Below are 14,698 nucleotides of genomic sequence, written 5' to 3'. Positions count from 1 at the left end.
ATTACATGTGGAAGGAGGGAGTGGTGCACATGCCAAGTTCACTAGGCTGCCATGTTTCACACTCCTCCATTGTAACAGTGGAGACAATAGCTTTCATAAAAAATAAACAATGAATACTCGTTGCTCGTCCTCTATGGCCTCATTCGGTTTAAAAGATTTTTACAGGAAAAGCATAGGAACAAAGATTCCAGAGGAAAATTTCCTATAGATGCATTCGGTTCGTAGGAAACGCATACGGGATTTTCATACGAATACTATTCATTTCATATGTTTTTGGAGGAATCTACACATCCACTCAAAGCTCACTTTGTGCGTAGGAACGAGGCAAGACAAATCGTTTGGATGTCAAGTGACATCCTATCAATTTTCTTTACTATTCCTAAATCCTATGTTTTAGTTTCCTCCAAACCGAATGAGGCCTATATCGAAAAGAATACTTTCATTCGTCGACATGTGGGACGTCGACCATCCTGGTCCACCTGCCATGCACAAAATTATCCTGGTCCACCCCGATCATAGCGTAGGCCCAACCTTTACCACTGTAAGTTGGTCGGACGAAGGAACCATCATGACTTCATTGAATTCCGCTTCTTCAACAAAACTTACTGTACCCGCAATACTGCTACCACACGTGAAGACTGGACGACGTTGTACCACGTCATACCACTGAAACCCACTAGGCCAAACTAGCCCGCCTAGGATTTGTACTCCCAGTTTCCATGTTAGTAGTACAAAGTTGAGTCATCTATTTTGGAACGGAGGGAGTACGTCTCTGTGCTGCTATGATTTTGTGTTGTACGTCTCTGTACTTTTGCTACGATTTTCCTACACTATGAACCAAATGAGGCATGAATTTATCCGTGTGACTATTGTCTGATCGATCGCTAAGCCTACAATTTTAGGAGCTTGGGCTATTGGCTGATCGACGACGGATCAGTATAAGCGTACCACGAGCTCATCAGCCCCAACGTTTCTCTTCGGTGAGTGTTTTGTAAGTACTATAGCTCGCACAGTAGCTAGCCTACTAACACCAAGAATCATCAAACAAGCCCTGCTGATATGATAAAGAGTTCAAACTTACATCTAAGCATGCCATATATTACATCAAAAGCTGGTGAGGATACATCTGTTTCCATAACTCGGAGAGGGTTCGCATGATTCACTATCAAACAAAAGTAGCAAGTACCACCCACACAAGACAGTGCACTAGCCCTAAGATGGTTTGATAACACACAGCATTCTGGTAATTAAACACAATGCAAACTGCCCTAAAGGATTAGTGCGACCAACTATTTCTTGTCATTGTTCTCTCGGGCAATGATCACAGCACGGACAGCGGCATGGGAATCGATCTCTGGGGCGATGTCCACAGGACGGACCGCGACATCGGAACCGATCTAAGGGGTGATGTCCACAAGATGGACAACGGCATCGGAATCGATCTCCGGGGCAATGTCAACCGGACAGACCGCGACATCGAAAACAATCTCTGGGGCGTTGTCCACAGGACGGGCCGCGACATCAGAATCATCAAGGACGTCCACCGGCACCTGCACAACCCTAACATATTAGCAAGCACATTGCAAATAATCAAAAACCACAACTATGGTAAGCCATTATTTTTTACCTTGTGCAGCTCACCGGGGGATCCCATCCCTCCGGGGGCCAACTCCTCGTCCTCGATGGGGGCCATCACCTTGCCAAGGGAATACTGCTTCTCAACGGCGACTATCTCCTCAAACTCGGCCTTGAGCCTTGCATAGGTGGCCATTAGAGTTTCTGGGGTAGGCACGGTCGGGCCCTTGCTGTTCTTCCAACTTTCTTTGAGGAGTTGGTCCGCCAACGTCGTCAACTCTTTGGTCAATGCTTGTTTCTTGGAGTTCTTCGTCTCCATGGGTTGGCCCGCCAACATGGTCAACTCATTGGTCGGTGCTTGCTTCTTGGAGATCGCTGTCTCCAGTGGGTTGTCCGCCGGCAACTCTTTTCCTAGTGCTCCAGGATCCATCAATGAACTAACAAACAAAAAGCAATCGAAAGGAAACCACAATCGCAATGAAAACGGGAAAAGAATAGGCTGTGAGAATCGATCGGTGCTTTGCAAAAAGAAGATTCTTGGAATCAAAATATAGTAGCATCACTGATTCTCCCACCTTTCCTTCGTCAGTACAGAAGAAAAATGGCAGAAGTGAGTAGCCTGGAGTGAGGTTTTCTTCAAGAAAGGGGAGAAAGGACTTCAACGAGCATTCCAGTGAAATGATGGTTGCTTTGTCCAGTCCAATTTCGAGGCCACTTTACCACTGCTGGTAAAGGTGTGGGTTTTGTGATATGACGGGTCATGACGGCCACACCGGGGTGACCGGTGAGTCTCGACTGTAGCACCTCGATGTGATTTGGTGGATGTCCCGCGGGCCCGGATGCTTTGATGTCCCGCATGTAGATAGAGCGACTAGTCATATAGGAGTACTCAATATTGTGCATCGCGACCAAGGCAGAGAGAAAAACGAGAGAACTACGTATTTATTTACAGTGTAGATTCACTCATTTTGCTCCATATGTACTACTGCCTCCGTGCCAAAATTCTTGTCTTAAATTTGTCTAAATACAGATGTATCAAGTCACGTTTTAGTATTAGATGCATCCGAATCTAGACAAATGTAAGACAAGAATATTGGGACGGAGGGAGTATTACTCATTTAGCGTGTATGACAGGTGGGCCCAACAGGTGGATGGCCCACCTGTCATACAGCCAAAGGCAGGTGCAGTTAAGGCACCGAAGCTCAGTCCGCGAGGGAGAGGGAGTTGTAGTAACCAAACTTCTCGTTGTTGTACGAGTTGATGCGACACATCAAAGCACTGCACTCGATATATTTCAATAATCTGTGTTTACCGATGCATTAATTACAACGCATGCATGCATGTCGTAACTTTCCTTTTGATTCTTGCATGTGTTGATTTAATGCACCTTGCCAAGTTTTGACTATAAATTTAACTAACCAAATGTTCATGCATGTCATAAAAAAATATATCATTGAAAACTATGTTCAATTACGAGTTAAACGATATAATTTTTGTTAACACGCACTAACATTTTGTCAGTTAAATCTTTGGTCAAAATTTAGCACCAATTACAAAGGGGACCAATAAATATTGTACTCTCACATTTTGTTTTGAGGATACTCCCACATAGAAAATATAAATAATAATGCATGTTGGGGCAGCCCACGTTTCCGATAATTTTGGTCGTGGGCTTGCTCACAAATTTTACGAGGTGGTGGTTGTTAATTTAATGGAGGGTCTTGTACCAGACTTGAACGATACAAAGTGCGACCTGGCACACCATAACACCACTTGGAATAAGCAGGTAGCTATCTCAAAAAACAATCAACAACTCAAAAAAAAATAGCGACCTGGCACGTACACAATTTTAAACAATTTTTTGATGGAGTGAAAAAGGAAAACTACCCCACTACGTATATATAGGCCGGAGCCTCCGCGCTTGCTTGCTAGGGTTGCTCTATTCACACACTCTCATGCTCTTCAGATCTAAACAAGATACCGGTGGTAACACTGTCTTTCTCCCTTCAAAAAACACTTTCTTTCTATCCTCACCGCTGGTTACAGATCCGGATGTATCCCCCTCCGCCGATGAAGGGGAGGAGGGGCAGCGTTTAGGCCGTCGTCGACAGCGAGGAAGGAGACCCACTACCGATCGCACCGTTACCTCTGACCGAGTGCCGGCGTGGGAGGTCCTCCGATCCCTTCGTCGTTGCCCTAGTGTGGGCGGATCCGGCCTCCCGCCGCCCACCTATCCAAGTCCCGACGACCTTCAGGTATATCTTTCTTTGAAACAGCCCTAGTTGTACTTCCGGAGCTCGCTACGTCACTGGATGTGCATCATTTTCTACCTCTCAGCCTCTCTCGATCGGATGGTCCAACGTCACCTATTTTTTTCTTCTATTGTTAGAGGTAAAGTTACTTCATGGAGTCAAATCTTGTACTTGGTTCAAACAAGAAATAAAGTGGGGGTGGGGGGAATTTAGTATGTACATCAGACTTGATACAAACAGGAAGGAAAGGGGTGAAAGTAGTACAGACTGGTCATCCAACCGGTCTCTTGGTCAAAAAGGGAAATATAGGGGAAACGTTGTTGAAAGTGCAACTATCCCTAGGTGGTTTTGGTAATTCATAACAACATATAGCTCATTGAGCTAATGCTATTCCAAGATGATTATTTCAGGAAAGCTCAATGATTGGCATGGCGTGGATGTGAAAGTGGGACCCTCAAAATGCTAAGGACAAAGGATTGGCTCAAGCTCAAAAGCTCAAGACTCTTCATTTTATATTTTAGTGATCCAAGATCACATTGAGTCTTTAGGAAAAGCCAATACTATCAAGGAGGGATGAGGTGTTGCTTAATGAGCCTCTTGCTTCATGTGCTTAGTGATATGCTCCAAAACCCTCAACTACTTTCCCATATCCACATATGACTTAAACCCTAAGCCAAACTCGGTTCTACCGATTCTTCCTATCCGGCGCCACCGAGTTTCACTTGTCATAAGCCACTGCCAAACCCTAGCAATTCGGTTCTACCGATAGGGATCTCGGTCTCACCGAGATGGGATTGCAAACTCTCTGTTTCCCTTTCGTAACTTTTCGGTCTCACCGAAAGAGCGAATCGGTCCCACCGAGATTGCAATATAAATTCAGTGTTTCCCCTTTGTAACTTTTCGGTCTCAACGAAAGAGCAAATCGGTCCCACCGAGTTTGCCTGACCAACTCTTTGGTTAGCTAATTACCAAATTTGGTCTCACCGAGTTTGTTTAATCGGTCTCACCGAGATTACGTTATGCCCAAACCCTAACCATATCGGTCCTACCGATTTGCATGTCAGTCCCACCGAAAATCTCTAACGATCACTAGGTTTACATTTTCGGTCCGACCGAGTTTGTTGATTCGGTCCCACCGAGATTGGAAAACTGTGTGTAACGGTTGGATTTTGTGTGGAGGCTATATATACCCCTCCACCTCCTCTTCATTCGAAGAGAGAGCCATCAGAACACATACACCATTCCAACTTATATGTTCTGAGAGAGAGCCACCTACTCATGTGTTGAGACCAAGATATTCCATTCCTACCATATGAATCTTGATCTCTAGCCTTTCCAAGATGCTTTCCACTCAAATCTTCTTTCCACAAAAAATCCAAATCCTATGAGAGAGAGTTGAGTGTTGGGGAGACTATCATTTGAAGCACAAGAGCAAGGAGTTCATTACCTACACACCATTTGTTACTTCTTGGAGAGTGGTGTCTCCTAGATTGGCTAGGTGTCACTTGGGAGCCTCCGACAATATTGTGGAGTTGAACCAAGGAGTTTGTAAGGGCAAGGAGATCGCCTACTTCGTGAAGATCTACCGCTAGTGAGGCAAGTCCTGTGTGGGCGAGGCCATGGTGGGATAGACAAGGTTGCTTCTTCGTGGACCCTTTGTGGGTGGTTGCTTCTTCGTGGACCCTTCGTGGGTGGAGCCCTGTGTGGACTCACGCAACCATTACCCTTTGTGGGTGGAGCCCTCCGTGGACTCTCGCAACCGTTACCCTTTGTGGGTTGAAGTCTCCATCAACGTGGATGTTGGATAGCACCACCTATCCGAACCACGGGAAAAACATCCGTGTCTCCAATTGCGTTTGAATTCTCCAAACCCTTCCCTTTACATTCTTGCAAGTTGCATGCTTTACTTTCCGCTGCCAATATACTCTTTGCATGCTTGCTTGAATTGTGTGATGATTGCTTGACTTGTCCTAAAATAACTAAAATCTGCCAAGAACTAAAATTGGCAAAAGGTTAAGTTTTTATTTGGTCAAGTAGTCTAATCACCCCCCCTCTAGACATACTTTCGATCCTACAAGTGGTATCAGAGCTTTGGTCTCCATTTGCTTTGATCTCCATAGCTTTTGGTGGTCATAGCCTTGGTTTCACAACCTAGGAGAGTATGGCGTCTAGCGAGGGAAATTATCACCGTAGAGGTCCCTACTTTGATGGTACTAATTTTGCTAGTTGGAAGCATAAAATGAAAATGCATATCCTTGTACATAACCCCGACGTTTGGGCTATTATGTGTGTTGGTTTGCAAGGTGACTTCTTTGATGGGAAAGAACCAAACCGTGAAGCTACCGCGGATGAGTTGAAGATGTTGCAATACAATGCTCAAGCTTGTGATATTCTCTTCAACGGATTGTGCCCCGAAGAATTCAACAAAATCAGCCGTCTTGAGAATGCGAAGGAAATTTGGGACACTTTGATTGATATGCACGAAGGTACCGACTCTGTCAAGGAATCCAAGTTGGATGTGCTTCAAAGTCAACTTGACAAGTTCAAGATGAAGGATGGTGAAGGTGTCGCTGAAATGTACTCTAGGCTTGCTCTCATCACAAATGAGATTGCCGGCTTAGGAAGTGAAGAGATGACCGACAGATTCATCATCAAGAAGATTCTAAGAGCCTTGGATGGAAAATATGATACCGTGTGCACATTTATCCAAATGATGCCCAATTACAAAGATCTCAAGCCAACGGAGGTGATTGGAAGAATTGTTGCTCATGAGATGTCACTTAAGGATAAAGAGGAACTTCACAACAAATCAAGTGGTGCCTATAAAGCCTCATGTGAAGCCCCTACATCATCAAGTGAGAAACAAGACTTCAATGAAGAATTGAGCTTAATGGTGAAGAACTTCAACAAGTTCTACAAGAGTAGAAGCAAAGATAGAAGCTTCAAGTCAAGGTCCTACAATGACAAAAGATCTTCCAGTCGAGAGCGAAACTGCTACAGTTGTGGAAGATCCGGACACTATTCCAATGAGTGTACAGCTCCCTACAAGAGAAGAGAAGATTCTCCAAAAAGAAGAAGCAAAGAATCACCACCAAGAGAGAGAAGGAGTAGAGATGATCGTTATGAACGAAGATACTCACGGAGAAGCAAGGATTCGGAAAGGAAGGAAAAATCATCAAGGAGCTACACAAGACGAAGACATCAAGCTCATGTTGGTGAATGGGTATCCGGCTCCGACTCCGACAGCCACTCCGAGAGAATTTATCACTCCGACTCCGAAGATACTCAAGATGAAGGTGTTGCCGGTCTAGCACTTGTGTCAACCAACTCCTACGACATATTTGACTCACCAAATGAAGGAATTGGAAGATGCTTCATGGCCAAAGATCCTAAGGTAACACACCCCGAGTATGTTGATTTCAATAGTGATGAAGATGACTTGTTAGGTGATGATTTGCTTGTTGACAACTCTAGTGATGAATACTATGATGAAATGTCAATTAATCATGCTAATCAAGATAAAACGAATGACAATGATAAGGCAAAGATTGAGGCTCTAACTAAAGAACTAAACACTCTTAAGTTAGCTCATGAAACTATCTTCGAAGATCATCGAGAACTTTTAAGAGCTCATGAGAAATTACGCTTTGAAAAGCTCAATCTTGAGCAAGAGCATGAGTTCTTAAAAGCAATCAATGATGATCTACGCAAGAAAAGTTCTTCTTACATTGCCAAGCGTTTACTCTTATCCACTTACATGCCTCAAGTCAAGTCTAGTAACAAGAACAAGAAAGATTCTTCCTCTAGCAGTAACAATGATCATGCTAAATCCAATATTGTTGCTTCTAGTAGTTCTCTTGATTCCACTAATGACTCTCTTAGCCAAGTTACACTTAAAAGCAATCAATGATGATCTACGCAAGAAAAGTTCTTCTTATATTGCCAAGCATTTACTCTTGTCTACTTACATGCCACAAGTTAAATCTAGCAACAAGAGTAAGACAGATTCTTCTTCTAGTAGTAACAATAATCATGCTAAATCCAATGTTGTTGCTTCTAGTAGTTCTCTTGATTCCACTAATGATTCTCTTAGCCAAGTTGCACTTGAGCAAGAAAATAGCTTATTGAAGGGAATTATAGAGAAATGTGTTTACAAGAGCCTTGCCGGAAGTAAGCAATTTGAGGAAATTGTACGCAAGCAAGGAAGACACCGGAAGAATCAAGGAATTGGTTTTGAATGAAAGTTCATTGCCAATGGAGTTGAGTGGGAAGAAGATCAGTACCCCAAGGCGAAGTTTGTTCCTCAACAAGAGAAGTATGATCCTACTTCTTTCCAAGGAACACAAGCTCAAGATGATCTTCCACCACAAGACTACAAGCAAAAAAGGCAAGGACAAGCTTCAAGAGGAAATTGACGCATTTGAAGAAGCTCCTAAGACCTTAGTCAAGTGGATTCCCAAGACTACTTCAAGTTCCACTTCATCAAGTATGACTACAACTCCAAGGATTCCCATCAAGATGATGTGGATCCAAAAGAAGAAGAACTAGAGAGTTCTTGAGGGTGACTCCGCCAACATACTTCACTCTTATCATTTTGGCAAGAACAAGTGCAATCAACTTCCACATCCTGCACTAGTTCAAGGAGTCACAAACCCTCTTGTTGGTAAGACAAGGGACAAGGTAACCTAAAAGTTTTCATGGACACCATCTTGTGTGTGTATCACTCTATGTCTATGGATATCCTTGTTTGTTCCTTGTGGGACTAACCCATGTAGGTATTGAAAGTGCAATTCACTCAAATGGATAGATCCAAGTGATCTACATCAACATTGAGCATCCACATCTTCAACATCTACATGGAGTCATCATCGACAAAACCCAAGGTTAGTTCATCCCTCTTAGGGGGGTATCACGTCTAGGGGGAGATTTACTCTAAGACTTGAGCTAAAGCAACTCTAAAGATGTGAAAACAACAATGCTTTATGTAAAAGTGGTAACCCCACTTGAGCTTAAACGATGAGTATGACCTATGATCAAGTGTTCTCACTTGACTCCTAAGTCAATATACTCATATATAGATGACCTAGTCATCGCAAATTGCTTGATAGTTGCTAGAATTGGTTGTGCATGCCTTGTCACATATTTCATTTGCCATCTTATTGTGTGAGCATGCTGGTTGCATATTTTACTCATTCGAGGACATCCACTTGTTGTTTTGATTGTTTGGTTTTATTTTCTTTTGCCAAGTGGATGGACAAGAATGCCTAAGAACCTCCTCTAGCTATCTATGCTTTTCTCGTCTCAAACTCTATTCATGCTGCATCACAAAATTTGATCAAGTCAGATTCGAACCACTCTGTGTGAGGAGCGCTCGGAGTCCCCGATTCGTCATAGACTTTAACTTCCAAAACCTCTTTATGATTCTCGGTCTGACCGATACCCCACTTTCGGTCCTACGAGATCATTAAGTTGATCTAGGTTTTCAATCTTGGTGCAACCGATTTGAACCTTTCGGTCACACCGAGTTTCAGTAACTGCCTGCAGTTATGAATCTCGGTGCCACCAAGTTGTTCCACTCGGTCACACCGACAGGGTCGGGCTATATATAATCACGGGCAAAATTTTGGAAATTTCTCCGAACCCCTTCGCCCGCGCGATAGCCTGCTCTGCCAACGTGGTCTCCGGATCGTCTCCTCGCCGCCAGCCGCCTCCAGTCGCTGGTCTCCGTCGCTGTCAACGGGAATTCTACCCCGCCGTTGCCGCCGTAGCGAGTCTCCGCCGAACTAGGGTATGGACTCGATCTTTGTGCTATTCTCCAATCCGATTCTTAGCACATTGTGATCATCATGATTCTTGCCATGATTGAAACACTCCTGTCCAGTCAATGCGCTCATAGATTAGGTTTGATTCGAAAATTTTAGGGTTAGGTTTCCGCCGAAACCATCTCGGACCCATCGAGTTGAAAAACTCGGTCCCACCGATTTGGCTTATGCCATTGCACAAGTGAGACTCGGTCTGACCGAGAATTACTTATCGGTGTGACCGACTATGGAACTCTGTGAAACCCTAGCAGTCCCGGTGCCACCGAACTGTGACTCGGTCTGACCGAGTTCACTAGTTTAGGTGCCAAAACTGCTTCGGTATCACTGAGTTTAAAAATCAGTAGATCCGAGATGATTTCAGTGGGAAACTAAAACTAAGTTTTTGGATCATTCTTGTGCAAAAATCTCTGCATTTTGTGATGCTCATCTATTCTACCTCATCTATAAACTGTTCACAGGGTCAGCAGTCAGCTTGTTCAACATGTCAGATCAGAGTGACAGCCAGAATGTGTCAGAACAACAAGTGGTGATGAGTGAGGGAACTAGTCCCTCCAGCTCTTCAGATGATGGCAGCAGAAGTACCCCAAGCAATCTGCCAAAAGCTGCCACTAGACAAAGGAAGAAGAGAACTTCTGATTCTGAAGATGAAGATTATGTGGCAGAGGAAGAGGCCACATCAAAGAGAGTTGAGCCAGCTCAAGGCACAAAGTCAGGACTGAAGATCAAAAGGCCAGCAGGCAGGCAGCCTATGTCAAAGGCTAGAGCTTCAACTGAAAAGCCTGCACCCAAAGAGCCAGTTGTTGCAGAAAGCAAGGAAGAAGAAAGCTGCCAAGATGCCAACCCAAGAGGAGGCATCTGAGTATTTCTTGAAAACTAAACAAGAGCAGCTTGGTTACCTGATTGCATCCACCCCGCGGATTGAGAAAGGACTAGCCACCCTAACTCAAAACCAGGCAAGCTTAGAGAGGATCATGGAACAAAAGTTCTATGACTTGGATGTCAAGGTGACAGAGATTCAGACTGCAGTGGTGCAGCTCCAGGATGACATGCAGGAGAGGAGAGGCAGGACTACCACTGATGCCTTTGCCAGAGTGCCACGAGGTCCGAGGTCGTCTGCCGTGCTAGTTGCTGCCACCAGAGCCACCACCTCAGCACCAGCTACAGCCTCAGTTCCACCAGCTCTAGCATCTACTTCAGCTCCAACTCCAGCGTCTACTTCAGCGTCTATAGAAGCCTTCGTCCTTGGAGTGATCCGGACTCCACCACCACCTGAAGATCAAGCCTGAGCGTCGACTTAGCACTATGCATTTTTCTAGGAACTTTTTGGTAAATTGTTGCCAAAGGGGGAGAAAAATGTATAGATCATAGGCTTCGAGAGAGAGAGAGTGTTGCTTTTCTCTCTTTCTTTATTTGGTGGTTTTTTGAACTTGTTTGCTTTTGAGTGCTTGAGATACTATGTCATTGCTTGTGAGACATTGATGATCATGTGTTTGATCATAAGCTACACTTAATGCTTGCTTAATGCTTAATGCTATTATCTTATCTATCTTATGTGATCATTCACTATTCTTGGTGATGAGTGCATGTATTTCATTCTTATCATTTTAAGCGCTCCACCAAGATGTATGTGACATGGAAGAGTAACCCATGACTCTAACTCCTTGTGCATTTGCAGTCCAAAACAAATTTTAAATATGCACAAACTTAGGGGGAGCTCTTACTTATCACATACTTCTAAAAGCGGCGATATATTTCATGCTCATTATCATTTGTCGAAGCTTTGATCTATATGTTGTCATCAATTACCAAAAAGGGGGAGATTGAAAGTGCAACTAACCCTAGGTGGTTTTGGTAATTCATAACAACATATAGCTCATTGAGCTAATGCTATTCCAAGATGATTATTTCAGGAAAGCTCAATGATTGGCATGGCATGGATGTGAAAGTGGGACCCTCAAAATGCTAAGGACAAAGGATTGGCTCAAGCTCAAAAGCTCAAGACTCTTCATTTTATATTTTAGTGATCCAATATCACATTGAGTCTTTAGGAAAAGCCAATACTATCAAGGAGGGATGAGGTGTTGCTTAATGAGCCTCTTGCTTCATGTGCTTAGTGATATGCTCCAAAACCCTCAACTACTTTCCCATATCAACATATGACTTAAACCCTAAGCCAAACTCGGTTCTACCAATTCTTCCTATCCGGCGCCACCGAGTTTCACTTTTCATAAGCCATTGCCAAACCCTAGCAATTCGGTTCTACCGATAGGGATGTCGGTCTCACCGAGATGGGATTGCAAACTCTCTGTTTCCCTTTCGTAACTTTTCGGTCTCACCGAAAGAGCGAATCGGTCCCACCGAGATTGCAATGTAAATTCAGTGTTTCCCCTTTGTAACTTTTCGGTCTCACCGAAAGAGCAAATCGGTCCCACCGAGTTTGCCTGACCAACTCTCTGGTTAGCTAATTACCAAATTCGGTCTCACCGAGTTTGTGTAATCGGTCTCATTGAGATTACGTTATGCCCAAACCCTAACCATATCGGTCCTACCAAGTTGCATGTCAGTCCCACCGAAAATCTCTAACGTTCACTAGGTTTACATTTTCGGTCCGACCGAGTTTGTTGATTCGGTCCCACCGAGATTGGAAAACTGTGTGTAACGGTTGGATTTTGTGTGGAGGCTATATATACCCCTCCACCTCCACTTCATTCGAAGAGAGAGCCATCAGAACACATATACCATTCCAACTTATATGTTCTGAGAGAGAACCACCTACTCATGTGTTGAGACCAAGATATTCCATTCCTACCATATGAATCTTGATCTCTAGCCTTTCCAAGTTGCTTTCCACTCAAATCTTCTTTCCACAAAAAATCCAAATCCTATGAGAGAGAGTTGAGTGTTGGGGAGACTATCATTTGAAGCACAAGAGCAAGGAGTTCATTACCTACACACCATTTGTTACTTCTTGGAGAGTGGTGTCTCCTAGATTGGCTAGGTGTCACTTTGGAGCCTCCGACAAGATTGTGGAGTTGAACCAAGGAGTTTGTAAGGGCAAGGAGATCGCCTACTTCGTGAAGATCTACCGCTAGTGAGGCAAGTCCTGTGTGGGCGATGGCCATGGTGGGATAGACAAGGTTGCTTCTTCGTGGACCCTTTGTGGGTGGTTGCTTCTTCGTGGACTCTTCGTGGGTGGAGCCCTGTGTGGACTCGCGCAACCGTTACCCTTTGTGGGTGGAGCCCTCCGTGGACTCTCGCAACCGTTACCCTTTGTGGGTTGAAGTCTCCATCAACGTGGATGTAGGATAGCACCACCTATCCGAACCACGGGAAAAACATCTGTGTCTCCAATTGCGTTTGAATTCTCCAAACCCTTCCCTTTACATTCTTGCAAGTTGCATGCTTTACTTTCCGCTGCCAATATACTCTTTGCATGCTTGCTTGAATTGTGTGATGATTGCTTGACTTGTCCTAAAATAACTAAAATCTGCCAAGAACTAAAATTGGGAAAAGGTTAAGTTTTTATTTGGTCAAGTAGTCTAATCACCCCCCCCTCTAGACATACTTTCGATCCTACAGCTGTACACAGTGGTATGACCAGGACTAGATTTGCTATCCACACATAGGAGTAGGTGGCTAGAGTGAACAAAAATTGGACCAACCTAGATATGTTTCTTGGATGTTTTTTTCTCGAGGCAACAAACTCTGAATCACCACTTTATGCCTCGGTATAGGTACATGGTGCTGGACTGCTGGTGAACCCACCATCCCATGCCCTTATACCAAATATTTAGCTATTCTTAATCTAATGCCCCTGGTAAAATGAAGCCATGTGACTGTTATAAGCCATGACAAGTTTAGCCAAATGTTTTTGCCTGTAATTGTTTGAGACTCTGACTGTTTCCTCTGTAGCTTTTGTGCAAACAGAGATATCCATTTCACCTGGTTGTTGTTGTGACCTTTTGGTGCACTACACAAAACACTTCTTAAAAGAAGTGACTTTTCTGTTGTTTAACTGGAACAGTTGGTTCATTTTGGTGGAACTGCACAAAGGGAGATCTTTGTTCCAATCCTCATCATCCATATTGGCACAATAACCTTCCTTTAGGTAAGAATGATATTTAATGCATGAGTTCATCTCAATTTTGCGACTGCCATGAGAAAATAATGCAATTGTTTACTAGTACACTTGTACTCCCTCACTGACAAAACCAAGTCTGAAATAGAAGGCCAATCATGTACTTGGTTTCACGAACTAGCAAGGAGAAAGAGAAACTGAGCATGAAGAGGAGGAGGAAGAAGAATAAATAGTGCCAAGGTGATCTTGCTGAAGCCCGAGGCCTCAGTAGAGTCCATTCAAGGGCTCCGGCAACATCTACCTTACATGTGAGACGATCCTCCAGGGAGCCCTTCCACTTCTGCTATCTCTCCTGCAGGGTCACTTAATTAATTAGGAGTACTTAAGTACCACTAATTTATTGCTGCCTAATTTTCTTGTCAGAGTTAAACAAATCTTTAGTAGCACCCTATGCTGAATCATGTACGTGTGTATGTTTGTCTGTGAAGGTGAATCATGTGGTGGAGCAGGGAGGGAATCTTGGTAGTGTCATGACATAATAGTGCTATTTTTTGCATGTCAATTTATTGCCATTGGTTCAATGAGGCAATGTTTTGCATATTGTCCATCATGAATTTGATGCTACTGTTAGATTAATATGCTAATGTCTTTCTATCCTTTCTCACTAAGCTAATGAAGGTTTCACCTTGTTCCTACTTGTGCAAACAGGGATCATGTTGTGCCAATCATACATTTTAGTGGAACTACACAAGACAATACAATGAACTGTATCCCAGCCAGTGCTTTAACTCTGCTGGAAGTTCTTGATAATCTTTCGATATAATCTCCGCACTGGTAAACAAGAGTGATTTCAACCATACATTTGAAGTGCACAAAAATATATACTATTGAGTGATTCCAGTGAGTGCTTTATCATCTCTTCTAGGACTACATGAATAAACTTTTTTGCTTAGGTTGGTACCGGCCTAAGG

This window comes from Triticum urartu, chromosome 5A (genome assembly GCF_056163025.1).
Source record: "Triticum urartu cultivar PI428250 chromosome 5A, HENAU_Tu73, whole genome shotgun sequence".
Lineage (NCBI taxonomy): Eukaryota > Viridiplantae > Streptophyta > Magnoliopsida > Poales > Poaceae > Triticum > Triticum urartu.
Note: the sequence above shows the minus strand (reverse complement) of the source record.